This window comes from Raphanus sativus, chromosome 6 (assembly GCF_000801105.2).
Source record: "Raphanus sativus cultivar WK10039 chromosome 6, ASM80110v3, whole genome shotgun sequence".
In the NCBI taxonomy this organism is placed as follows: domain Eukaryota; kingdom Viridiplantae; phylum Streptophyta; class Magnoliopsida; order Brassicales; family Brassicaceae; genus Raphanus; species Raphanus sativus.
The window spans coordinates 26,612,452-26,618,944 of record NC_079516.1 but is presented as its reverse complement, the minus strand read 5'-3'; the positions used below and the strand labels follow the sequence as shown (position 1 = coordinate 26,618,944).

The following is a 6,493-nucleotide window of genomic DNA, read 5'->3' as shown; positions in this document are numbered from 1 at the left end:
ATGGGTATTCCGTATGAAACAACAGTCAAGTATCTAAATTGGTAAGTGGTGGAAAAACTTTCTCTTAGTTTTTTGGAATTTTTTTACAACTATTTAAATCAAACAAATAGATTTTAAGAATAATTTATGTTTTGGAAAATCAAAATAGATTACTACCCAATGTTAAAACAACATAACTCAACTGCTATCACAATTAAATTACTAATACTACTATCTATTTAAACCAGTTGTACCACTTAAATTATTATTTACTAGGGCCGGCCCGTCCTACGGACGGGAAGTTATAAAAAACTACTTTATATGAATTTATAGTAATTTTATGAAGCATTTTTTAAAAAGTTATGGATTGAAGACGATATTATAAACAAACAAAAAATAAATAGAATTTTGAGATTATGTTGTTATATTTAATAAATATTTTTGGATTGAATTAAAACGACAGTAACCTCTATTACTCTATCGAAGAAAAATTCTAATAAAATAGAATTAATGTTTCTTTTCATGTGCAAATAATTATGCAATGATCAAGCTAGAGAAATATGTTAAGGAAAAGCTTATATTCTCTAAGTCAAAACAACGTTTTGTTAGTGTGAATAGTTTGGTCTGTGTTTTAATTAAAATGTGATGGTCTTCTCTTCTCCTGATGAAAGTCATACTTCAACCTCCCTGCTACTCTTTAAATTAAAAACGGTATGTCGTTATTAACTGGTTTTGTTCAAACTACATGAAAAAAGTGGGAATATTAGTGAACTTTACTGGATCTACACAGAATTGGAATCCACTTTTTCTTTAGTATTCATCCTCTCAAGTTATGCTACCTACGTTGTTGTACTCTCATATATGTGGTTTCTCATTTTCTGTCTAAAAGGTCAAAGCATCATTAACATATGGTTTGCATATTAAAAATGAAAACATCATTGACATATGTGTCTTCTGCCACTTTTCATTATCTATAAGAGTTTATTTATTGCTCTAGCTAGTTTCTCATTTTTCGTTTTACACTTGCTAAAATTATAGAGCTCATAATCATCTATATCTATTTTTAACTCCAGTCTTATATGTCAAATCCCTAATGCCATATTGTTTTCTATTTCTCTCTACTGTTGTCACACCGCCCACAAACTCCGTCGTTTTCTTTGTCTTCATCTAGAATCTGAAGAATTTCTGATTTAGTTTTACTTAGCTTAGGGCTTCCCTGTTTTTTTTTACAAATTCCTACAGCTTCTCGACATGTTCCTCAAGTAAGTTTATGACCTTTCATTTCAAATAATCTTTTATAAGTATCTTCACCATTTTCATCCAACCTTGCATACTATCCTTTTAATCTGTGTATTAATTTCTATCGTCTTCATCTTTGAAACTCTTCCCCGGCAGCTTGCTTACTCGTTATCCATCCTGTTTTGAACATCCAACCCCATCATCCCGTCAATACAATTTATAAGCATGTAGGATACAGAAGAAGGAAACACACAGCACGACAGAGAGAAGACTTAACATTCAGACTTTTATCAGTTAAGATCTCATGAGATTTCAGAATTGAAGATCATTTTCATACCTTCGTATACAAAACCTGACACCAACTTCTGATATTTAGCTTCTAAGGCTACCTTCTCAGTTCTCCTTGAGAAATGTTTGCTTCAATTTCATCAGGTTGGTTCTGCAACGCCAAATGAAAAGGAATAAAATCATATATATTCACCACCAAATATCTTTAAAGACTATATCCAGAACCTGCAAGGCATATAACGATTAGTGAATGATACTATTGAAAAGAACAGTCACTGGCAGCTATAGATAGGCAACAGGAAACATAAAGTAAAGATAAGTCACTGACAGCTATAGATAAACAACATGGAACATAAAGTAAATATTTGTTCCAAGGTTGTAGAACCCTGTTACTTGGCAAACATCTCCTTAGAATCATTGGCACCAGTCTAAATTTGTTATAGAAATAGCTTTTCTTATCAGAGAAGCTTAATATAAATATCAATGGGAAGGAAACACCACAACGCTAGCATTATGTTGCAGACAGAAGAAGGGAGATCAAAGAGGAGGCTGATTCATCAGCCTATTTCTCAGAGATATAGTTACTAAGCGTGTTAGAAGCATAGTCATTTTACCTTGTCGTACACACAATATGCATAATTATCTTGGTCAAAGGATCTATAAAGCTCTTTCTTTTCAGCCCAATTACTCCAAAAGTACGTCCGTAGAAAATAATTTTCGCCTGTCCATCCGAGGGAAAAACAAAGTTACTCCGGGGCTCTAGCTATATGAACTTCTAGAAGAATGAAGTAAAATCTAGGTAACCAACTCACCTGCTCCAGTAGCTGACATCAGATTCAATCTCTTGGATAACATCTTCAAACCCATGTTTCAACCTTGAAAGTTCAAACAGACCTGTAGATTTTTAATACCAAAAAAATCTGGATTCATGTCAGGAACAAAATATTAAGCCACAAAGAACCATATCACTGCAGCACGACTTGCAAGAAAAAAACGTCAAACATCAAATTATGTTTAGCTGCAAAGTACGCACGATATGGAAATCACCGTTAATTGAGGAGTTGATATTCTTGTGATGATATTGCTTCATCCATGCCCACAATGGGATAATCGAGGTTTCGAAGAGAAAAGACAGTTAGTAGTTGTTTCTTAGTTATCTTCAAGCCACTTTCTCCTCTTTGCCTCTATAAGTAAAGCAATAGCACACACTAAACAATCAATCACTCATCTCCCTATACCTTATTACAAAACCAAAGAAATAAGCTTACATAAAATGAGTACATAACTGAAATAAAGATTCGAGATTTAGAGGATCTAACCAGCGACTATCACTGAATCCCGATCTGTTTGCCTCGATTTGCTTCAGATCCCAATTTCCATTAACTCACTCAGCATTGAAAGAATGATCTCTGTCGTGGTGGTTGGCCAATCAGACTCGTCTCCTCCATTATCAGACACAGAGGACCTTTTTCGTTGGAGATTTAGTCGGCACCTCCTCTACATAAACGGAAGCAGGCTTCGGAATCTCCAAGGTGGTTGCAGAAAGAGGACCAGAAGAGAGAAAGAGAGAGAGAGAGACAGAGAGATCATGAGGATAGGATTAGGGTTTTGAAGTGGAGCAGAGATCGCTTCCATATAACTGCAAAGTAGAGAGCGCTTGGTCTGATCGAGAAGAAACGAACATCTATATATTCAAGTGAAGGATTATAAGCTTTATATAGGTGCAGATACACCGTTTTACAGAGTGTAAACATGCCTTTAATGTCAGATATCGTGCCTCACTTTGATCTTTGGTGTTAAGAAGACGATAACTTTGATCTTTGGAGTTAAGAAGACGATAGAGTCAACTGATCTGTAACTCTCAGCTTTTAACTGATTAGAAGAGGAAACGGAACATCGCAGAATGTTTTTGGTGTCAGCAATTTAAACTTATATGGGCCTCTCGGTATCAGGCTAACTCTGTAATCAAAACAAACAAAAAAAGGCATGAGCCCAACGTCTCATTAATGAAACGCCGTGCATTACAAAAAGAGACACGTGCTGCAACGTCATACAACGAATTGATGACATGGAATCATAGGTGGCATGCCTTAGGAGTGATTAAAATGTACTTTATATATATAGACTAGGGTAAACCCGCCCTACGGGCGGACATAAAATAAATAAATAATATAAATTACTTTAAAATGTAAGTTTATCATAATTAAAATAGCAATAATTTTTATAACTTTTCCACCACAATTTTAAATTTATTTTACTATTCATTTTAGAGATTATATATTATCTAATTATTCTATAATTTTAAAATATAATAATTTACTTTTTTCAATGTTTACTTTAGTCTATGGATTAAATATTATGGTTGATGAGTTTAGTGAAATTCTAAATAATAAGCAGTCTAAAGATATTTGCTATCTAGTTTATATGCTTGTTTCATAAATAAACTATTTTATCTGAAAAGATATATTTAAAAAAAAAGTAATGCTTTGCGAAAGATGATAACCTATTCATTAAAATTAAACATACTTTCATGTTTATTTGTAAAGACGTTAATTTGCAGTTTCTTGTTTTATGTTTAAGTTTTATTTATAATATACGAAAACAATTAAGGTAATATTAGATATTTGTATCTGTTTTCAAAATCGGAATTAAAGAGTTTTTTGATAATAAATAATAATAAAGAAATTTTCAAAAAGAGATAATGACATGTGATTGCACAACTGTTATCTCTGATCCTTTCACCAGTAATAAACTTTTTTATTTTATCATTTTATTTATATCTTTTAACTCTTTTTCCTTTTTTCTTCTTTTAATAAGTTTCCGTGACACGTATCGCATATGGGCGGACGAATAAATAAACTACTAATACAAAATATTTTAAAATTTTGATTTATTTGATTTCTTACAACATTTAACTATTTATTCTACTATGCATTTAAAATATAATTATTTTTTCGATATTTATTCTTTTTCTTATAATTAAAGTTATTTCCGGAAAATTTTGAAGTCACATAAATTTTCTTAAAATTGCAGTTGATTGGGTTAAGTACAGTGAAGTTATTTTTGTTTTCAGTTATATATTTGTTTCATGAATTAATTTTTTATACATTGTTTCTTAAAACTAATGATATACACAATATAAAATAAGTAACTTATTCATTATAACTAAAAATATTTGAGGATTATATTTTTTCTATATATACATGTTTGTCTTATAGGTATTATTATTATTATTATTATATATCAACATAATTGATTAGAATTTTGAAATAAATATAACTGACTTTTTGTCCCAAAAATAAATATTTACTGACTAACTTATAAAATATAATCCTTGGAAGAAGAATTTTATTATATATGTAACTATATTGATTATAGTTTATTGTTGAATAAAAGTATTTCCTTTGTTTATTAAAGGGTATATATATATACAAAGTTATATTATGTAAATTGACTATGATAATTATTTAGCATATATGTAGTAGATATAGATGATGCTGCACCACTTGCAATAGGAAGAGATCAAATTGACATTTCAAACAACATTAAACACTAAACTAATCGCAGCTGAAACTAACTTAAAGTAACATCTGCTTGTACCAAAGATTTGTTTTAATCTGTAACATAAATGAAAAATCAAGAAGAAATTTGAAACTTTTTTTTATTTCTAGTGAATGGAAGTTACAAAAGAAAAGGCTTTATCAATATGAACGGAAGCTTTTAGACTATTGGGATCAATTCATAAATGCCAAAAAAAAGACAAAAAACTGATAGTATGGTGTTCAAAAAAAAACTGATAGTATTGTCTTTAAAAATAACAATTAACGGGGGAAACTTGGTTGCAGGAGTTGTTGATGCAAGCTTTAAAGTTTCTCCTATTACAGCTCCGTTAATGGAGTTAGATCTTCCATCACCTTCTTTGACCACCTTTTTCTCATGGTTTGTTTTACAATAAAATTGCTTGCACCAAACGATCCAGTTGCATTCCACAAGCTTAAAAATATTACAACAAAACCATAACCCGGTTTTAGTGAACTAATACGATTAGAAAAAACAGTTATGATAGTCAAAAGCTGATTTGGTTTACCTTCATGTCCAACCAGATCATAAGGTTCCGTTTTCTCTTGACGTTCTTTTGCTTGTTTAGAACCAATTCAAGAAGCAGGGAAACCATAGCTCTCAAGATTCTTCCTTGTCACGGTTGAAACAACATCCTCCCCAAATCATATGCTGCTCCACGCAAAATCTAACTCCTCCTATATCAGAAATTGCTCAGAAAACTTCCACTGACAATATTTTCTTATATGAGATCTTGTGAAAAAGTACCACAGATTGAACAACAGAGAATTTTTTTGAGTGTAAACGATACCTGTTTAGCGAGAAGCTTTATGAGTTACCTGTTTAAAAATAACAGGTGCGGGAATCAATCATAGTATCGGTGTTAGTGGAAACATATGGAAAAACTTTATTTAACTCACTGAAATAAGGAGCAGATATGTTCTGTAATATCTCAAAATTATATGATATAATACCATAGAACACTAACCGCCAGAAGTGTTCTCAATGTAAGACAATTTGCACTTTGCATGCTCCACCTCTGCAAAAATAAACGAAAGCAATAGTGAAGAAGTGACCTTGACTGGGTCATCCCAAGACAGGCCATGTTACCTGAGAAATAGATTACTTACGGTGTAAGAAACTCAATGAGAATGCACTTTATAGTATTACTTTAACAATGAAGCTTCTTCCACATGCCATTTTCTCTGCCCTACGAAATTAATTCTCATATGATCGATTGCTCTTCCACTGATGGATCATAAGCATTTCAAGAAACGGAGGAATCATCAACTCTTCATAATCAAGAAGAATTTAAACGCAAGTTTGAACAGAAATGGTAACCGTTAAGAAGATGTGTGAAGATGCGGTTAGATTCAGTTCGACTCCAGCTTTCAAAGATATAAGAAGAACCTGATACATCATATAATCA

At 31.7% G+C, this 6,493-nt stretch overlaps 1 long non-coding RNA gene across 3 annotated transcripts; it reads right to left on the bottom strand.

Moving 5' to 3' along the window:
• Nucleotides 1–891: 891 nt before the first annotated feature.
• On the bottom strand, nucleotides 892–3,395 carry LOC108810424 (uncharacterized). Of its 3 annotated transcripts, none has more exons than XR_008935434.1 (6): nucleotides 2,826–3,395; nucleotides 2,540–2,738; nucleotides 2,319–2,400; nucleotides 2,121–2,227; nucleotides 1,556–1,657; nucleotides 892–1,395 (listed from the first exon to the last, which is right to left on the bottom strand). It is a non-coding gene; the product is annotated as an uncharacterized LOC108810424 (long non-coding RNA). The 3 variants fall into 3 exon arrangements; XR_001943089.2 differs by having other exon boundaries at nucleotides 2,540–2,690; XR_001943092.2 differs by having other exon boundaries at nucleotides 2,554–2,690.
• Nucleotides 3,396–6,493: the final 3,098 nt, after the last annotated feature.